The sequence below is a fragment of the Hypanus sabinus genome, chromosome 16, assembly GCF_030144855.1.
Source record: "Hypanus sabinus isolate sHypSab1 chromosome 16, sHypSab1.hap1, whole genome shotgun sequence".
Classification (NCBI taxonomy): domain Eukaryota; kingdom Metazoa; phylum Chordata; class Chondrichthyes; order Myliobatiformes; family Dasyatidae; genus Hypanus; species Hypanus sabinus.
Genome location: NC_082721.1, coordinates 23,147,607 through 23,169,061, shown reverse-complemented (window position 1 = coordinate 23,169,061; position 21,455 = coordinate 23,147,607). Strand labels below are relative to the sequence as shown.

At 44.6% G+C, this 21,455-nt stretch overlaps 1 long non-coding RNA gene across 1 annotated transcript; it reads left to right on the top strand.

Annotated features, from left to right (window-relative positions):
* Positions 1-2,934: 2,934 nt before the first annotated feature.
* On the top strand, positions 2,935-21,090 carry LOC132406071 (uncharacterized). The gene is made up of 3 exons (XR_009516051.1): positions 2,935-3,133; positions 14,759-19,029; positions 20,338-21,090. It is a non-coding gene; the product is annotated as an uncharacterized LOC132406071 (long non-coding RNA).
* Positions 21,091-21,455: the final 365 nt, after the last annotated feature.

The window sequence follows — 21,455 nt, the reverse complement described above, 5'->3', positions numbered from 1 at the left end:
AAACAGAAATACTGTATATTAAGAGAAGTGAGGTAGTGTCCAAAGATTCAATGTCCATTTAGGATGACAGAGGGGAAGAAGCTGTTTCTGAATTGCTGACTGTGTGCCTTCAGGCTTCTGTACCTCCTTCCTGATAGTAACAGTGAGAAAAGGGCATGCCCTGGGTGCTGGATGTCTTTTACAATGTACGCTGCCTTTCTGAGACACCACTCCCTGAAGATGTCCTGGGTACTTTGTAAGCTAGTGCTCAAGATGGAGCTGACTAGATTTACAACCTTCTGCAGCTTCTTTCGGTCCTGTGCAGTAGCCCCTCCATACCAGACAGTGATGCAGCCTGTCAGAATGCTCTCCATGGTACAACTAAAGAAGTTTTTGAGTGTATTTGTTGACATGCCTCATCTGTTCAAAGTTCAAAGTAAAATTTATTATAACAATAAAATTGTAATACAACAGTCCTTAAATGAGAGTAGCTATCTCCTTTTCTTCAAGAGCCTGATGGTTGGGGGTAGTAAATGTTCTTGAACCTGGTGGTGCGAGTCCTGAGGCTCTTGTACCTTCCACCTAATGGCAGTAGCAAGAAGAGAGCATGGCCTGGGTGGAGAGGATCTTTAATGATGGATGCTGCTTTTCTACAGTAACGTTTCGTGTAGATGTGCTCAATGCTTGGGAGGGATTTACCCGTGACGTACTGGGGCAAATCAACAACCTCTTCTAGGGTTTTCTGCTCAAAGGCACTGGTGATGCCACACCAGGCCGTAATGCGGCCAGTCAGCGCACGTTCCACCACACATCTACAGAAGTTTGCCAAGGTTTTCGAAGACATGCCGAAACTCTGCAGACTCCCGAGGAAGCAGAGGCACTGTCATGCTTTCTTCGCAATAATATTTGTATGATGGATCCAGGACAGGTCCTCTGAGATAGTGACACCCAGGAGTTTAAAGTTACTGACCCTCTCCACCTCTGATCCTCTGATGAGTACTGGCTCCTGGACCTCTGGTTTCCCTCTCCTGAAGTCTACAATCAGTTCCTTGTTCTTATTGACATTGAGTGAGAGGTTGCTGTTGTTACACCATCAGCCAAGTTTCCAACCTCCCTCCCATTTGCTGATTTATCATTTCCTTTGATACAGCCCACAATAGTGGTATCATGAACAAACTTAGCTACACAGGAACTGTACTTAGCCACACAGTCATAGGTGTAAAGTGACTAGAGTAGGAAGCTATGAACACATCCCTGTGGTGCTCCTGTGCAGATGGAGATTGTGGAGGAGGTGCTTTTGCCAATCCAAACTATCAGAAAAGAGTGTCTGGGTCTCTGGATGGTGGGAAGGGAAAAGGCAGAAGGACAAATGTTGCATTACTGTGGTTGCAAGGGAAGGTGTTTTGAGAGGGGATGCAACTGAAGGAGTAAGAGTTGTGGACCAGGGAGTTGCAAAGTAAACGCTGAAAGGGAAGGAAAGTGAGTTGTGTCTGATGGTGGAATCTCTTTGAGGGTAGTGGAAATTGTGGAGAATGCTCAGTTGAATGCAGAGGCCGGAGTACTGAAAGGTGAAGACCTTCCTTATTCGGTCTCGGAGGAGAGACTGAGAATGGAGGCATGGGAAATGAATTAGATGCAGCTTTGTTAACAATGGCAGAGGTAAGTCACAGTTTAGGAAGAAAATACATCTCAGTCCAATACTAGCAGGAGATCCAGGGATGACCTATGTATTGCCTGACCGAGATAACTAGTCTAGAAAGTAGACTATGCAAGATTTCTGTATTTCGGTAACAAGCTTGTTAGTTCACCAATCACATCAGAAGTGAAGTTAAACTTACCTTGGGTGTATTCCTCCCAATGTAAATATCTGAGTAACATTGTAAACCTTTCTGGCAAGGCAAAACAGGAGCTTCACTCACAGCATCCCACCCAGAACTGATTTACAGCTTGAGAAGACCAATGAGAACTTATCCTGTCCACCAGATCCATCCCACTTGCCCACCTCTGCTTCAGGGTTAGTCTCCATGGTGCTTACAACATCATGTAGAGGCCACTGGATTAGTATCAAACAGGCTCTGGAATCTGTTCCCAGTAAAGCCCAATTGCAACATCTATCAAATCAGGGTCAACTAAACATTGACTTTGCACTTCTTTATGGTTATAGAAAGTTAATAATTTTAATTTATTCTTTCTAACAGCATTTTTTCTGTCTCAAATTCCAAACAAATGAATCACACTGTCTGGAGGTACATGTACTGGACCCATGCTGCCTCGAATAGCACTGCGTGCTTCATGTACCTTCATATAGTTATTTTTATCGTTTATTATTATTTGCAAGATTTGTCTTCTTTTGCACATTGGTTGTTTGTCAATCTTTGTTTTATATATATTTATAAATTTGATTGTATTGCTTTATTTTCCTGCAAATGCCTGCAAGAAAATATATCTTAAGATAGTGTATACATACTTTGATAATAAATTTACAGTAACAAAACAATAGTTCTAACCTGAGATATTAAATAAGCAGAGGGCCCTTTACTTTCTAATAGCCTAGATCCTATCTTTCTTACAATGGCTTTTGCAAGAGAATTCCCAAACTAAAGGGCTTTTTAATTTCATTTCCATGTGTTACTGATTTTAAAGGAGTGTTTTGTTCTATTTAGACAAGATCCAGAAGTGATGAGTCAGTTAGTACTACTGTGAGTCTAGACTCTATAATCAGATCATTTTGGTATAAACATAACATTTTTTTCTGAAAGCTGTTTTCTCTCAAGCTTCAAAACATTCTTTTGTTGAAGTAAAGTTCTGTGAACACCCGACGGTCCCTGATTTCTTACCCAGGAGAGTTCAGGGAAAGTCTGAGAGTTTTATTCAACTAAGACTTCCTCAGCGTTTAATTATTCATTGAACAAATTCAGACTTTGCACCACAGTTTCCACCAAGAGATTACTGAATTAGAAACAGCATCACAGGGCGGAAGATTTCCTCTCTCCACTCAATCTGTTTATGATCTTAATTCAGACTACGCAAGAACCTCTCTTCCTGCTGAGTGTAGGGTCATCGGTATGCCACACCAAGGCTGCTGAAAGGAGACAATATATGCCTTGATGCCAGCTTGGTTGTTAGCCTGGTTCAACAACAACACACCAACAAGGTAACTACGCAAAACCATTTAGACTGTGAGCCTTGTAAATATTGATCCTTTCCTCCTGGTGCAGGAAGACGCAAACAGCCTCGCTGCTGGAATTAGCAATGAGGGTGAGGAGATGGTCATTCACCCAATGAGCCTATCCATGATTCCCATTTTCTATAATGGCTGATCAACTCTCCTCAGCTCTTTCTTTTTGCTCTATGCATCTTCAAGCTCACAAAGATTTAATGATCTCTGAAGCTTTAATGCCTCTCACTTTGTGCAGTACTGAGTGGCCTACCATTATTTTAGAATGATGAAATCAATAAGTGATTAAATTCTGGGGGAATCAAGTGCCATAGGGACTGGATAGAAGAGACAAATCCTGACAATAATCTTATTGAAAGGACAAGTAGTTTCCAGGGCTGACCGTGTACTCTTATTTTTTAATGCAAGCTGAGGCATTGCAAGTCTGAGGTTTGAAATCAATACTGGACATTCACTAATCTACTGAGAAAGTTTGCCCACTCAGCTGTCATTTACTTTAGAATTTCCACTTTCTGAACTTATGAGTAGGGTTACGGGTTATCTTTTATTTTCCTATAATCCTGTGATACCGAACTGCTTAGCATTTTAAGCGCGTAAGACCACAAGCACTGGAAATTCAAAACTGTTTTAGTAACTCAGGAAACTGCCACTCAGAACAGGAAGCGCCTCGGTTTCAGTTTACACACGAGTTGCTCAGAAAAATCTGAATACATCAACACTCCACTGCACCACCCTGTTTCCCTTCGCCGTGGAACCGTGGGGAATCACCCTCTGTCGCAAACTGCCTCTATTTCAAGAAAAAGAAACATCAGCTCCTCTGATGATAAGCTGAACCACTACCCTGCCCTGGAGGACACCCTGCTCAACAGCAGACCCTTAAATCATCCTTTGGGGTTAAATGACGGGTCTGGAGGTCCCGTGACCTAGATGACAGTGGAGGAAGAACTGATCAAAGCAGCCAGTAGCGAGACATAAACATAAACACCAACAGGATGCTCAACTTCAGTCCGGTTGTGATTCAGACGGTCTTTGGTAGAGTGCCTGAAGACTCTAAAAATAATTGGAATAACTTCCTCCAATAACCTCATTGCAATTATTTGGAGAGCAACCAATCAGGCTTTATATTCAATCAGTGATGTAGCTGGTCCAGCCGAGGCGGGAACAATAATTCTACTATCAGTGCTGGATCACACCCCAGCTTACCCACCACTGCCCTGTCCAAGTGAGTTGCTGCAGTTAGGGGCAAACTTCCTCCAGAGTCTGGAACTTGGGCAAGGTTGCCAGGCTCCTGAATAGCTGCAGGCGGTCAGAGAAAAGAGGGAGAAAAGAAATCAAGAGAGGAAATAATTGATGCTTGAAAATGTAGGTGTACCTTTAAGAAGAGAGTTTAACACATTTTATGACTTTGACATATTGTTGTATCAGACAGTGCCCTTTAGCTTTATATAAATACCTTCTTGCAGAAATTGTGCGTGTGACATCAAGAAGTAGTCAGGAATATGTCATACAAAGCAATCACAGTCACACAGACATGTTGAAGCAAAAAATGCAGAACAAAACTTAATACACTTAATAACTTAATACACACTACTGCACAAAAGTCTTAGGCACATATATATAGCTAGGGAGCCCAGGACTTTTGCACGGTACTTTGTAATTTTACATACTGCAGTACTGCTGCCGCAAAAAAAAATCAAGACGTGTGAGTGATGGTAAACCTGACTCTGATATGGATCTCTATTGTGGACTGAGTGGGAAGGGGGCAGGGAGAGGGCAATCTTGCTTGGGAAAAGGGGAAGGGGGAGGAGTGGGAGTGGGGGACATTCTGTAATGATTAATAATTCAACTGTTTGGAATCAAATGACCTTGCCCGGAGTCTCACCTGCACATGCGCCACCATCCCCACCCCAGGCACTCCTGTGCCCATACATGGCCTCCTCTACTGCCATGATGGGGCCAAACTCAGGTTGGAGAAGCAACACCTCGTATACCGTCTGGGTAGTCTCCAGCCCCTTGGCATGAACATTGAATTCTCCAACTTCCAGTAATTCCCTCCCTCTCCCTTCCCCATCCCAGTTTCTTACTGGTTTTTCACCTGGCACCTACCAGCCTTCTCCTTCCCACCCTCCCCCAACCTTCTTTAAAGGGCTTCTGTCCTCTCCCTCTTCAGTGCTGACGAAGGGTCTCGGCCCGAAACGTTGACTGCTCGTTTCCACAGACTCTGCCCGACCTGCTGAGTTCCTCCGGCGTGTTGTGCGTGGCACTCCTTCTCTGCCACCTGTCCCACACCTCTCCCACGGCGCTCCACCCTCACCGTTATGTGCAGCTAAGGGAACAAACGAGGCCCCTCGGACTGCGCAGCATTCTCATAGAACTGCGCCCGATTCTGTGCGTGTCTCGAGAGTCAACCTGGAACCCGCAACCTCCTGACCGAAGAGACAGAAGAGTTCTGGGCTGACTCGGCCAAGGATCAGCCTTCAAGGCACGTGCATAATATTCCGAGCCACGCATCATGGCATCCCTTTTGAGTGCAAGTACAATCAGATACTTTTGTCTACCTTTATGTTTTTTTTTAAGTTTTATGTAGAGGCACATCACAGTAAAAGGCTCTTTCAATCCAATGAGACCACTAGCACTGTAACGCCATTATGCTAACTGCTGTGCCACTGTGCTGTCTCTCTTTATTTATTTATTTTAAAACTCCTCTTCTTTTTAAAGCTCCAAAAGTTATTGCCACAAGGCAAGTGGCAATAACACATACAGTCAATTGGTAAATGCAGCTCTGGAATAATTTCTGAAAAATTTTAGGGCATCACAGAGGCATAGTAGTGAGCACAACACTATCACAGTGCCAGCAACCCAGGTTCAATTCCTCCGCGGTCTGTAAGGAGTTTGCACGTGCTCTCGTGAACGTATGGGTTTCCTCCAGTTGCTCCGGTGTCCTCCCACAATCCAAAGACATGCGGGTTAGTAGTCTAATTGGTAACATGGGTGTAATTGGGCGACATGGGCTCGTTGGGCCTGAAGGCCCTGTTACCAAGCTGTGTTTCTAAATAAATGAAATACATTAAAAGTCTGATCGTTTACGACATGCAATCTCTGTGGAAGTAACACGGCGATTCGACACACTACGTTCTTTGTCCCAGACGTTCTCATTTCATTGAGAGCCACTGTCCTCAGTAAAGGTTTTGTTGATTACACTCTATTTGTTGTCTGGCCAGAAGCAACAACAAAAGAGCTTACACCAAGAAGCATGTTCCTTCCTATTTCTGAGGTAAAGTTGCTGCCATTGACTTCGTGGTTACGGCAGCTCAATTACCATCCATTGCTCAAGGAAGTCTTTGTGAACACATACTTGGACCTGATGGGCCAAATGGCCTGAATAAGTGCTGAACATTCTATAGTTAATGGTCAATTGGCAGGTCATGGAATTGTGTTGGGCGGATGTATAATTAAAGCTCAGTGCAATTCTACCTTCTGCTGACATTTATTACAAAGGTCATTTGGTTTAACAAGGTCATATGTAGCTGTATGCTCCACATAACCTCCTTCCACCTAAGCTTCTATATCCCCTTTAACAATTTCCTTCTATCACCTTTTCTGCGTGAGTGGTGTTTCTATCAGCACATTGCACCTCGTCGTTCGTTGAAGAGGCCAAGGGTTTTGCGGGTGTGATAGCAGAAAGTTAAGTGACCGTAGTGTGTTTTGCTGTCACTGTGTGCCAGAAGGGGGAGAGAATGAATATTTTGCATGTGGATGGGTCACTAACCAAACCCACTACTTTGTCCAGAGTGTCTTGAGAAACGCTGGAACTTCTCTTATACAGGCAGGAGGTGAGCATCCCATCATCTGAATGACTCATGTCATAAGCATGGTGGGATGAATCTGAAGTGTCAAGAGAGTGAGTAAATCATCATTAGGATACCAAGTCTCTGACTTGCTCAGGTAGTCACAGTATTTATGTGACTTATCAGCTGAGTTTATGATCAATTTTATTTCCCAGATACAAGACCATAAGATACAGGAGTAGAATTAGGCAATTTGGCTCATTGAGCTTTCTCCACCATTTCATCATGGCTGATTCATTTTCTCTCTCAGCCCCAGTCTCCTGTCTTCCTCCTGTATCCCTTCATGCTCTGACTAATCAAGAATCTATCGACCTCTCCTTTAAATATACCCAGTGACTTGGCCCCCACAGCCACCTGTGGCAATGGCTTCGACAAATTCATCACTCTCTGGCTAAAGGAATACCTCATCGCCATTCTAAAAGGATGCCCTTCTATTCCGAAGCAGCATCCTCTGGTCTTAGAATCCCCTGCCATAGGAAACATCCCCTCCACATCCACCCTACCAAGGCCTTTCACCATTCGATAGGTTTCAATGAAGCCACCCCTCATTCTTCTGGATTCCAGTGAGTACAGGCCCAGAGCAATCAAATGCTCTTTGTGTAACAAGCCTTTCCATTCCAGAATCATTTTTGAACCTCCTTTGAAACCTCTCCAATGTCAGTGCATCCTTTCTTAGGTAAGAGGTCCAAAACTGCTCACAATACTCCCAGTGAAGCCTCACCAGTGCTTTACATCCTTACTATTATATTCTAGTCCCCTTGAAATGAATGCTAACAACCCAATTGTCTTCCTCACCTCCACCTCAACCTGCAAATTAACCTTTAGGGAATACTGCACAAGAACTCCCAAGTCCCTCTGAACCTCAGAATTTTGAATTTTCTCTCCATTTGGAAAATAGTCTATCCTTTTATTTCTTCCGTCAAAGCGATGATGGGATGATGGAACCTCACAGGGAAACGGTTAAAAATCTGTCTTGTTGGAGTTGGTCATCCATAGCAAGGACATTGCTTACCCTAATGCCCACTCCCAAATTTAATCTGGATCTTGCTGTTTGCAGGCATGGACAGCTTTATTCACTGACGAGCTGGCAAACATCCAGCTCCGATCCTGTGGTGGAAGGAAGGTCATCATTGAATCACAGATACTTGGGCCTTGGAATTTCTGCACTGATACCCTGGGCCTCGGATAATTTACACACAAACCCAGGTCCGACCCCTACCACTGGCGCGTTTTATCCTCGAGGCCCTTTGACTTTCCTACCAGGGCTCCTTGATGCCGCACTCAGTAAAATACCGCCTGATGTCAGGGGCAATCAGTCTCTGCTCATCTCTAGTGTTCAGTTCTCCTGGTCATGTTTGGGCTAAGGACGGGACATGAGGCAGGCTGGGACTCAATAGTCCCGGCAAAACCCAAATTTTGCAGGTTATTGGGGTAACGTATTGATCATTTTGTTGATTATTGGTAATTAGCTGGAACAGGTTTGCATGGTTTGTTTGTGTGAGCACGTTGTTCCTGGACCGCTATGTGGTCCGCATCATTGTTCTGTGTACTCCGAAGCAACCTGCCTAGAGCAGTGGCTCTTTCTTGGAGTGCAGATGAGTACTGCAGCGGGGATGTTGTCTGTACCTCTGCTACATCCAGAGCTCTCAGTCACTGAAAAACAGAAGATGTGGATGCAGAGTGTGCTGTCTTTACGACAGTTATTTAGTTTATAATATTTCTGCTTAGTAATTCATTCGATAGTATTTTCTAGTTAGAATTAGAAGTGTTTAAAGTATATTCATTGCATGTAAAATATATCGGCATGCGATGAGGTCACATCCGGTTTCGACGCGTCTTGTGGGAAAGTACCGGTTTGAAATTAGCACGAGGGTGGGGGCTCACCACGAGGCACACCTGAGCAGAAGTTGTTTTGCAGGCATGAGAAATCACAGTGAGAGCAACGCTGTAAGTTAATAGATAATCGATATATTGAACTAAGATGTTAATGCCGATCCTGATAGAAGTAACGACGGTCGATAACGTTTATGCTTTCGTTAGTTAAAGAGTTGGGGATAGTTTGCATGGAAGTGTATTTAAAGTAGTCAATGGAGCAGGTAAACTCTCCCTGTATACTGCACCTTAGTGTAATGTAGTTATAGTCACCTTTACAAGTATTTACAATTGAAATGTGATATTAAGGAAGGAACAAATACTGTATCAATCTTGTATTGTTTTATCAACAGTTTTCACCATATGTTAATGTGAAGAGTGAACAGTAAATGGTTTTTCTTACTGCGATCTGGTTCTCATTGACTGTGGTTTATCTCGACGTTGAATTCGACGTTATCAGTTACACGCGAAGGAGAACGTTACACAGAGAATGGCAAACAAACACAGAAAGCACTGGAAATGCTCAGGACCCTTCACCAGAACAGGGAAAGTGTTCCCTGGTATCATGTGGTGAGCTGACGATTGGCTTCTTTGACACCAGGAAGGAAGCCAAGATAGAGTATCTGTGTCCTGAAGCATCTACTCAAACAAACCCTTAAAGACCTCGATCAGATCATGTGCTTCTCTGGAAAAACGCTGCAACCTGTCTTTTACCCTAAAGTCCATACTGAAATCAACTAAGTTAAAAACTCTCTCTCTGTCTCTCAATCTCTCTTTCTTTTCCTGTCCCGATGATAAAGTTTTGAAAGTATTTTCATTTCCTGCGAGGCAAATGTTAGAACAGAAACAGCATCCAAAACCAACTGGCATTCTTGCTATCTCATGCATTTCCAACCATGGGATTTGCCTAAATGGGGCAACCAATCTCTGCAGCAGCATGTCAATAATGTGATGACATGGTATCATTGGCACGAGGCTAAATCTGCTGACATCGGTCAGCAGGAGAAAATCATTGCCTAAAATACTGTATCACATTATTTCCCTACTTAGTATTACACCACAAGCCTTTTTTCCCAGCATACATACTTTTTGGTGTCAGTTTCAATTACAGTCTGATATTTTGCAACATTCATAGCTAAACGATTTTCCTCAGGAGCATTTATTCAGGGAAGTCAGAACTCGGGAGGCAAATGTTTTTTAACTCATGCACTGCAAGTGAGTTTTGCTGGTCAGCTGAGGATTTCCTTTCACTGCCCCATGAGCTGAGGCTTCTCACAGACTTTTACACAAACCGGTTAGAACCATTTGGAGTCCCAGACCAGAGCAGGCAGTGTGGGTAGATCTCTGCCCTTTCAAGGTCGTTTGTGAACAGGTAGATAGTATCATGTTCACATTACCTTTCCAGATTTGCAGATTTCAGATCTGCAAAGCTGGGATTTGAAATTCTCCCCCCCCCCACCACCCCTCCACTTATCACTTATACATCTGGATTATCAGAAATAATAAACATTACCGCTACTTGAAATCAAAAATATTGTCAATTTCTAGCAACTCTGCATTCTGCATGCCAGAGTACTGCACAATTTCCTCTCTTCTGCACTGCCTTCTTTCATCTTGCTCCTTTGCTATCCCGCCAGGCAGGTCTGACTAATCAACATACATTCATTTCTCTCTTCTGAACAGCAACAAAAGCAATTGTGTCACTGGGGCAGCCCGGGCCTCTGCTCCGTCACTGATAATCCCTTTGCTTTCTCCGCTCTTCCCCCACTCTGCTGCTTGTTTCCTCATTTCTGACGAAGGGCCACTGACCTGATTCCTGCTCCCGTCTCCATAGATGCTGCCTGGCCTAATGAGTCCACTAGCATTTTCTGTTTTTATTTCTACTTCAATAGCAAACAACTTAACCCTTGGAGTGCCAGTGCTTTTACCAGGAAGAGCTCCTGAGATCATATTATGCAGGCTCTGAGTAAATTAAAACGTGCAGTGTCTCAAAAAGGAAATGTCCATCATGAAGGACCCCTGCCACCCAGGACATGCCCTCTTCTCGTTGTTACCATCAGGAAGGAAGTAGAGAAACTTCAATGTGTACACAAAGCGATTCAGGAACAGCTTCTTCCCCTCTGCCATCCGATTTCGAAAAGGACGTTGAACGCTAACTCACTAATTTTTTTTAAAGTTCTGTTTTTGCACTACTTATTTAGCTATTTAATATCCACAGATATACTTACTGTAATTCAGTTTTTCCCCCCTACATTTATCACTTATTGTATTGTACTGCTGCTGCAAGGTTAACTAATTTCACGACACACGCTGGGTGATATTAAACCTGATTCTGATTCCTGAAACTTCACCTGTCTCCTGATGGTATTCAAGATGTTGGTGTTCTGCTCCAGGACAGAGGGCCTTCTACAGTATCTTTCACATCCTTAAGAGCCAGGGTGGTGGCGGACCCCTATGCAATAGTGGATTTTAGGTAGACACATAAACATGCAGGAAGATGGACTAATTTAGTTTGGGATCATTTCCGAGAGGCTTGTTCTGCTGCTGTGCTATATTCCATGCTCACGTCTATGTCTAAGGTGGGGCTGTCGACCCCTCTAGATTGTGCAGGATCTGGATTCAGATTATGTCCTGCTCGAACTACCGACAGCGCCTCTCCGTCGGTATAGGGGAGAATCAGGTCACAGATTGGATCCACCCACAGTGACATGCACAGGGAATGAACCAGCCAAGCTGGTGACTTTGTGGAATTTGTACTTCCCACCCTCTGACGTGCGTGTCAGTGCAACAGTGGAGCTGCACCTGCAAGCGGGGGAGGCAGCACCCACTGGGGGTGAATCACAGAAGGAAGGGGATGTTTTGTCACATCAAAACACTGGCCAGGATGCCCTCCTGGGTCAGAGGTGCTCTGCCGTCAGCTGGAGATCTATCAGTGGAGTTTCGCGGCTGATGTAATTACATCTGACATAATGGAACACATATTGAAACTTCCTGGCAGAGATCCAAATAGAGCTAGTAACCTCACTTTCAAGATACTTTGCAGCTATTAGGCATTTCCAATGTACAGAGCAGTGAATTTGAATCCAGTAGTCCCCTTAATAAACAATTCAGGATGATATTACCCCTTAAATGGTTTTAGTTGCTAACTATTGGTTAGAATACAAAGAGCAGGGCTGCAAGGTCTTTTTGAAAGGGAAGAATGTTTCATCTTCAATGTTGCATCTGAAATTTTCAATGTGTCAGCTGAAAACGTGCACGTTTCTGCAGTGGAACCGGAATCAAAATCTGCTGATCCTTCAGATTTCAGATTCAGATTGACTTATCACACTCACCTCAAAACAGAAAGTGAAATTCCCAATAAGATCCCGGCACGCTTGGTCGCAGATTTGCCTTTGCCTGTAGAGGGACCAGCACGAGATGAGAAACTGCTGCATGCTTGTTCTTGCAGAAACGTGGCTCCAGAACAACCTCCCATGCACCATCGCTCTTCAGGCCATGCTTGTGCTAACGTTACTTTTTGTGACTGTGTGTACTATGGTCACTATATGTGCTGAGTGCTGTGTGTGGCTGTATGTACTGAGTTTCACACCCTAGCTCCGGAGAAACGCTGTTATGTTTAGCTGTACACGTGTACGATTGAACTTGAGCTTGAACTTGAAAAGCGTCACTTGCATTAACAACGAACACACCCGAGGATGTGCTGGGGGCAGCCCGCAAGCATCGGTGCCAAAAACAGCGCGTCCACCATGCTCAGCAGTAAGACACAGAACAAACAAAACAGAACATCCCGAGCGGCGATTGCAACCCCATTCCTCCCTCCCTCAGAGAAATATTTATACCGTCAACCGGCAATGTTACAAAGGGCAGCTCGTTGCAGGGCTCCAGGCCTGTAAAGCTTGAAAAGGAATTGAGATTTAATTCCCGCCACTGCCTGCGAGGAACTTGTACGCTCGCTGTGTGACTGTGTGGGTTTCCTCCCACAGTCCAAAGATGTAGCAGTTGGTGGGTTAATTGGTCAGTGTAAATTGTCCTGTGGTGAGGCGAGGGTTAAATCAGGGGATTGTTGTGCGGCAAAGCTCAGAGGGGCAGAAGGGCCTACTCTGCACTCTATTTCAATAAATAAATAAAAATAAAGGACAGAATTGGTGAAAGTACAATGCTTGGGAATACTGCTTTGGTTGTCTGAGACAACATCTTTTGGTGGGGAACTCAGGGCAAAGCATTTCAGCTTGTAAAAGCTGCAGTGGTCCGGTTGACAGTGGCGAAGCCAGCTACCTGTAGCTGCCTGTTCAATCATAATCGGAGCTGCAATCACATATTGTGTGATAAAATGGAGCCTTGTGGGCTGAATGTAAAGCTCTGTGGGACTTGACCACATTTCTGCAGCCACAGCATGCCGCAGTATTAACCTGGACTGGATTAATGCTTGCAACAACACCTTTATCAGTAAGTGTATAAAAGGTGCTTGATTTCCTTTACTCAGAAGGCAAGTTTCCTGGGACATGGAGCAGCACTGTAAAACAATAAACCTTTGACAAGCGCTACGGACTCAGGTGCTGAGTGATGCTTCCATTGTGTAACTTCCCCAGAAAGGCACGACGGAGCACGCACTTGGTTCCTCCTCGATAACCGTATCACAAGCTGTTTCAAAAGCAAAGCTTCCAGGAAACGGACGGCTTCAAATGCTGTTCTGCGCTGGCAGTTGACCTACGACACTGATAGCAGTACTTCTAGAATTAGAATGTGGAACTTCCTATAAGCACAGAGTGGTTGGAGCGATTAGCTTTGATGCATTTGGGGTGGCTGAAAGCTGCACAGAATATGTAGAACAGCATAGAACAGATGCGGCAACCATCCAGTATCGTACATGTTATTAACTACAGCAGCTTTAGGTTGAGAAGAGGTCACATCATCCCATTTTCCTGAAGTTAAAGTACATTTATTATCGAAGTAAGTACTGTATACTTCATGCAGCCTTGAGATTCATCTTCACACAGGCAGCTACTCAGCAAAGAAACCCAATAGAACCCGTTAAAACAAAAGGGGTCCGCCAAACACCCCATGTGCAGAGGGAGAAAAGAAGAATTTTAAAACAGAGCAAACAGTAAAAGTAAGCAAGTAGCATTCAGAACTGAAGTTCACGCTGTGACAGCTGCTGGCCGCAGTCACAGTTTGGTGCAGAGATGAGTAAAACTTGCAGAGCAGTGAGCTGGAGTTCGGGGCAGCCAGTCCTGACATCCCAATCCCTTTCAAACTGGCCCAGCGCTTAAATCGTCCAGATCTTGCTGTCGGACCCGGACCCGGACCCTGCCGCTTTGATACGCACTCGGGCCGGTGCCCCAGCCACTTTAATTCGGATTTAAAAAGCAACACGAGGAAATCTGCAGATGCTGGAAATTCAAGCGACACCCACAAATTACCGGTGGAACGCAGCAGGCCGGACAGCATGAATAGGAAGAAGCAGAGTGCTTCCCCCTATAGATGCTGCCTGGCCTGCCTGCGTTCCACCGGCATTTTGTGGGTGTCGCTTGAATTTCCAGCGTCTGCAGATTTCCTCGTGTTGCACCTTAATTCGGCCCGTGCCCAACTTTTCCAGTCTGGCCCAGCACTTAAATCGATCAAACCCTGGGTCTTCCCTCGCTCTCAGGTGGGTCCGGGCCTCCCCTCTCCTCAGTTCCGCCTAATCGAACTGCCTCCAAGTCTGCACCAGCCAAATATCGGCCTGTTACCCCCCCCCCCCCCCCGCACCTTCGAGACTTCACTCCCCACCGCAAAAATACCGGGTCAAAAGCTCAAATCCATCGGAGAACTTACAGCTCATTGTTTGGCAGAAAAGTGTAATTAATGAAACATTTAGTAATTAGTATTTATTTGTCACCAGGAAGCAGTCGCCAAGTTTCACCGACGCATCTTAAACCAGGAGGCCTAACTCCCAACTGGAATTCACCGTCTCGGTGAAAGAAATGTGCGGGTGAAACTCGGATTTGGGCCGAAGAGCGAAGCTTCCCACGGCTGAAAGGCTGTATCTAACTGAACAATCTTCTCCGATAACAGGCAGTCAATTTAACTGGCTGAAGGAATTGGATTCCTTTTCCATTGCCTCACAGTGGACTTTAGCACCAAGGGGGTAAAAAAAAACTCACCAGGCAACACCTCTTGACACCGAGAAACGTGGGCAAAGTTTAAAAATAAACATCACTGATATCTATTTAATCTCCATATGCCAGCCAACAAAATATCAGATTTTAGCTGAAACTGGTTTCAATGTCAGTTTCTACAATTTCATGACAACAAAGCTTTCTTTAATATGTTTGGGAATCCACGGCGCTGAGGGAAACTGCCTGGCGTGCAGGACTGTGGAATACACAACAACAGCACCTGCAGTACGGTGTAGAACGGTCACACAGGATTCTGGCACGATATCTCAGACACTCGCAGCTGGACAGAGGGGAAGGGAGGAACAGGTCTTTATGAGTCAGACTACAACTTGATGCAAAGATGTCAAGCCCACATAACCACATCGAAAAGCTCCCATTATTTGCTGCACTTTGAAAGGATGTGTCATATCTCTGGTTGGTTTGGCATTTAAAGAAAACGCAGCCTTCTCGCGCCTCCTGATTGGCTAGTAATGTTCACTGAGCGACTTCCGCAATGATCTGTACAGCTCTCGTGTTTCGGCTTCACCTTTGAAGCTTTGGTCATGCAGTTACTACACCTCAACCCTCTCGGATTCTCCTCCGTGAGAAATCGCAGAATGTCAACCAATCTCCCATCCAGCCCCTCACCTCCCCCCCCCCACCCCCGGCCGCCTCCCCTATAACGGACTTGAGCTTTCTGACTGATCCCGAGATCTCCATGGAGAGACACCTCTTGTACAACACTTCATCTTCCATTGCAAGGGGCTGGGGAAGGTGCTGGCAAATGACGGCAATAACTCAAATTTATCTGCAAGTAGTGTTCAAAATTGTGTGTTATACACACTTAGTGGCCACTTTTCCACCTTCTCTTCAGCTCCTACAGATTTGACATATTGTGAGTTCGCAGCTCTTCTGCACACCACAGTTGTAACGCGTGGTTATTTGAGTTACTGTCGCTTTCCTGTCAGCCTCAACCAGTCTGACCGTTCCCCGCTGACCTCACCCATTCTGTTTTCACCCACAGACCTGCTGCTCACCGGATGTGTTTTTCTTTTTTGAGATCAGCATTTTTGAGATACTCAGTCCACCCCATCTGGCACCAATAATCATTCCAATGGTCAAGGTCACCTAGATCACATTTCTTCCCCATTCTAATGTTTGGTCTGAACAACAACTGAACCTCTTGACCATGTCTGCATGCTTGCATGCATTGAGTTGCTGCCACATGACTGGCTGTTTAGATAATTGAATAAACGTAGAGGTGTACAGGTGTTCCTAAAAATGTGGCAACTGAGTGTATGTTCACATATGTGTTTAAAATTATCCACCATTTACCTGACCACAATGGGATGTATATGGTGAAGTTAACATCAGCCTCGGCTATAGAATAAAAGACTTGCTTATTCACAGACACGGAACAGGAAGAGGTTTGCTATGGCACTCTCTGCTACCATCAGCCAGATCATAACATCAAGCTTCTTCAATAACTAGTGGCACTTGAGCAAATGACAAGTTCTGAGGGATGGGTGTGCAGAGGTGAGGTGTGTGGTTGCGAAGGGATGGTGTTGGGGAGTTGGACAGGGGGTTGACCCACTCATATGGAGTTGTACTTTCAAAGAAGGCTTTCAGAAAGGATCCCAGAGAGAACAGAGTGTTTACACAGAGAGCTAGTGTTCATACACTAGGGAGCTGGGTTGGTGAATGCTGTGGTCTACTTGGGAGCACGTATTTAAAACCTATCGCTGCCAGAGATTGTGCCTTCTTAAACTGCACCAGGGCTGTAAGTACTTGTAAGTTGAGTTAACGTGTTAAGTATGGAAGTAAAAGTTTACCAAGAACACATGATTAGATTCAGAGATGTATTTTCTTGGAGGTTTAGCTAAATGTACCCATTCTTAAGAAGTTTTGAGTCCCAATTTACACCAAATTACATTTTTAAAGTGATTCATACACTCAGTTGCCACTTTGTTAGGTGACACTGTGCTGAATCAAGTGGCCCCTGAGTGTGCACCAACTGACATTTTCAAAGCAATTCATAAATTCAGAAAAACACACCAAGGTTAGACTTAGAGCTTATGGGAAGGTCTGCACACCATAGCAGACTGCAAAGCTAAACGCAATGGAGTTTCCGACATCGATGCCTCTCTCCCAGACGAGCTAAATCTTTTTTTACGCTCGATTCGATGTTACCAATGCTGAGCCCCTGAGGAGACCTGCAGATGATGCGACCAGCAGCTTGGTCATCTCTGAGGCCGAAGTATGCAGGTGTTTCCAATGGGTGGACGGTCTCAGGGCTGCGGGACAAGACAGTATTCTGGGGCGAGTACTCAGGATGTGCATACAGAGCTGTGTTTACAGACATTTTTAATCTCTCCCTCTCCCAGTGTAGAATGCCCTCCTGCTTCAAATTATCCACTATTGTCCCTGTACCTTAGAAGTCTGAACGACTGGTGTCCTATCACACTCACCTCAATAATAAGCAAATGCTTTGAGAAGCCAGTCAAAGACTACATCTGCAGCATGCTACCACCCACACTGGACCCCCTACAATTCACCTACCAACACAGCTGATCAACAGATGACTCAGTAACCACAGCTCTACACACCGTCCTTACTCATCTGGAGAAGAGGGATGCTTATGTGAGAATGCTGTTCTTGGACTACAGTTCAGCATTCAACACCATCATTCCCTCCAGGCTCGACAAGAAGCTCAGAGAACTAGGCCTTCACCCTGCCTTGTGCAGCTGGATCATGGACTTCCTGTCAGATCGCTGGCAGGTGGTAAGAGTGGGCTCCCTCACTTCTGCCCCTCTGACCCTCAACACAGGTGCCCCTCAGTGCTGTGTCCTAAGCCCCTCCTTTACTCTCTGTATACCCATGACGGTGTCACCACCCACAGCTTCAATCTGCTAATTAAATTTGCTGATGGCACTACACTGATTGGCCTAATCTCAAAATAATAATGAGGCAGCCAACAGAGAGGAAGTCATCACCCTGACACAGTGGCGTCAGGAAAACAACCTCTCCCTCAATGTTACAAAAACAGAGGAGTTGGTTGTGGACTACAAGTGGAATGGAGACAAGCTAACCCCTACTGACATCAATGGATCTGGGGTTGAGAGGGTGAACAGCTTTAAGTTCCTCAGCCTAAACATCACCGAGGATCCCACGTGGTCTGTACAAACCGGCTGTGTGGTGAAAAAGCACAACAGCACCTCTTTCACCTCAGATGGTTGAAGAGGTTTGGTATGGGCCCCCAAATTCTAAGAATTTTCTATAGGGGCACAATTGAGAGCATCCTGACTGGCTGCATCACTGCCTGGTATGGGAACTGTAATTCCCTCAATTGCAAGATTCTGTAGAGAGTGGTGCGGACAGCCCAGCGCACCTGTAGATGTGAACCTCCCACCATTCAGGACATTTACAAAGACAGGTGTGTAAAAAGGGCCCAAAGGAACAAGTCACCCCAACCACAAACTGTTCCAGCTGCTACCATCCAGAAACGGTACCGCAGCATAAAAGCCAGGACCAACAGGCTCCAGGACAGCTTCTTCCAACCAGGCCATCAGACTGTTTAATTCATGCTGACACAACTGTATTTCTATGCTATATTGATTATCCTGTAGTACTGTAATATTTATTATACGTTACTATGATTACACATTACACATTTGAACTGAGATATAGCGTAAAGATTTTTAACTCCTCTTGTATTTGAAGGAGGTAAATAATAAAGTCAATTCAATTCATAAGAAAACATGCTTCCCCTTACACAGTTGACTTGAGAGGTACCATCAATGTAGAAAGCATACAGGATCCTAACCTGTGCCAATGGCAGGGTGTGGGCACAGACCAATCACATGAACAATATCTAATGTTTCAATGTCTTATATTTCAGTTCTGTTGGGAAAGATGTGCTCAGAACATTCTTGAAGTACAACATTGCCACCAGCTCCTCGAAATTTCTGATCCAAAGATAGTCCGGGTGGGCAAGAGCATTCGGGGCGGTACTGAGGTTATGTATCCATCCGTACTTTGCTCAATCAAATATCCAACCAGCTGCTTCTTAAATATTATTACTGTTTCTGCCTCTGCCACCCTCTCCTGGAGCTCATTGCAGATACCCTTTAGAACTCCTCTCTCTCAACTTAAACCTATGTGCTCCAGCTTAGGCGCTCCTACCATAGGAAATACACTCTGGCCATTTTGTCTATCTATACCTGTCATAATTTAACATGGCTTCCGTCACTCCAGTGCAGGGGTATGCCACGGACCCCATTAACCAAGGGATCCATGAACACCAGGTTGGGAACCCCTGCTCTAGGGAAAAAGGCTGAGCCTATCCAATGTCTCTCAATAATTCAAGTGCTCCAATCCAGGCAACATCCTTGGTAACCTATTCTGCACCCTCTCTTAATAAGTCACTCCTTCCCATAACAGTGAACACCTTCCCATAACACAGTGAGCAGAACAGTACGCAATGCTCCAAGAGTGGTACAACTTTAACATCATCGGTATCCAATCGTATCCTCACATACGTTTTTTCTTTGGTATAAAGTATTTAAGTGTACCTTGGAGTTATGAAAAGTGCTATTTTCTCTCAGTGGCCACTTTATCAGGTACACCAGCTCATTAATGCAAATATTTAATCAGCCAATCATGTGGCAGCAACTCAGTGCATAAAAGCATGCAGGCATGGTCAAGAGGTTCAGTTGTTGTTCAGGCCAAACATCAGAATGAGGAAGATATGCAGTGTAAGTGACTTTGACTGTGGAATGATTGTTGTTGCCAGACAGGTGGTTTGAGTATCTCAGAAACTGGGATTTTCGTGCACAGCAATCTATAGAATTTAGAGAATTGTGAAAAAAAAATCCAGTGAGCAGTGGTTTGGTGGGCAAAAATGCCTCGTTAATGAGAGAGGTCAGAGGAGAATGGGCAGACTGGTTCAAGCTGACAGGAAGGAGACAACAACTCAAATAAATGTTACAACAGTGGTGGATGGAAGAGCATCTCTGAACACACAACATGTCGAACCTTGAAGCTGAAGGGCTAAAGCAGCAGAAGACCACGAACACACACTCAGTAGTCACTTTATTTGGTACAGGAGGTACCTAATAAAGTAGCCGCTAAGTGTGTTTCCTTGACCTATGAAAAGAGCAAATCATTCTTTTGTCAAGGTGCTTAGTGCCCACTAATTACAGTATCTCTACAATTTAGCAACTGTTATCTAAATAAACATAAGTTAATATGCTTTCAGTTAGACCTCAAACAACAAAGTTCAATGACAGACTAATCTGCTTTCATTTTGTGCTTTTCCAAACAGGGTGACATGGGGGCTGTTGGCAGAACATCCTGTTTCTCACTGGATGGTACAGGAGGATCTCTCACCATGGACCTTGGTTTCCCTTCAGTGTTCTGCCATTATACACACTGTCAGCACAGAGAACATGCACATCTCATGGAGCAAGGCTTGAAAGAAAAATTGCTGGCCTGAGAGGCTGAAGTGCAGGAGGCCAGAACACAGCCACTTGTCTCCCACAATCTTTTCCAAAGGCATGTATATAATTGTGAGAATTGAGCATTTTAAGGTCCTTTTAGCTTAGAGGTAAATGCAACAAGCCACGCATTTGGCTCATTTCTGATCTATGCTGCTTTCAGATAGGGATGCTCACAAACTCCTACAGATGTGCTGTGGAGAGCATTCTAACTGGCTGCATCACGCGCATGTGTGTGTGTGGTGATATTGTACAGTAATGAGGTAAGCTGCAGAGATTTGCAGACTGGGCTCCATCATGGGCACTAGCCTTACTAGTATACAGGACACCTTCAAGGAACGGTGCCTCAGAAAAGTGGAGACTATCCTTAAGGACCCTCCTCCACCCAGGACATGCCCTCTTCTCATTGTTACCATTGGGAAGGAGGTACAGAAGCCTGAAAGCACACACCATCAATTGAGACAGCTTCATCCAATTTCTGAATGGACATTGAACCTACGAGTGCTACCTCACTACATTTTTATTTCCTGTTTTCCACACTACTTATTTAACTATATTATATATATGAGAGAGAGAAAGAGAAAGCCAAATAAAAATATATATATATTTACTGTAATTCATTATTTTTTCCTATATTGCTATGTATTGCCTTGTACTGCTGCTGAGAAGTTTACAAATTTCACGACATGTGCCGGTGGTATTAATCCTGATTCCTTTCAAGCCTTATAAAGGTGAATATTAAAATGGGACATTGGACAATCACAGCAACACTTTAACAGATTTGTCGCAAAATGATGGGCGTGAGTAAACCCATTGATGATATCCCAACCTTTTGAAACTGAGGTAAATTCAAAAGAGGACACTGCACATATCTGAAGTATTACACCAAATCTTAGGGGAAGGAATGCATTTCTGGTTGCTGCTGCAGAGTATCGCTGTCTCTGGT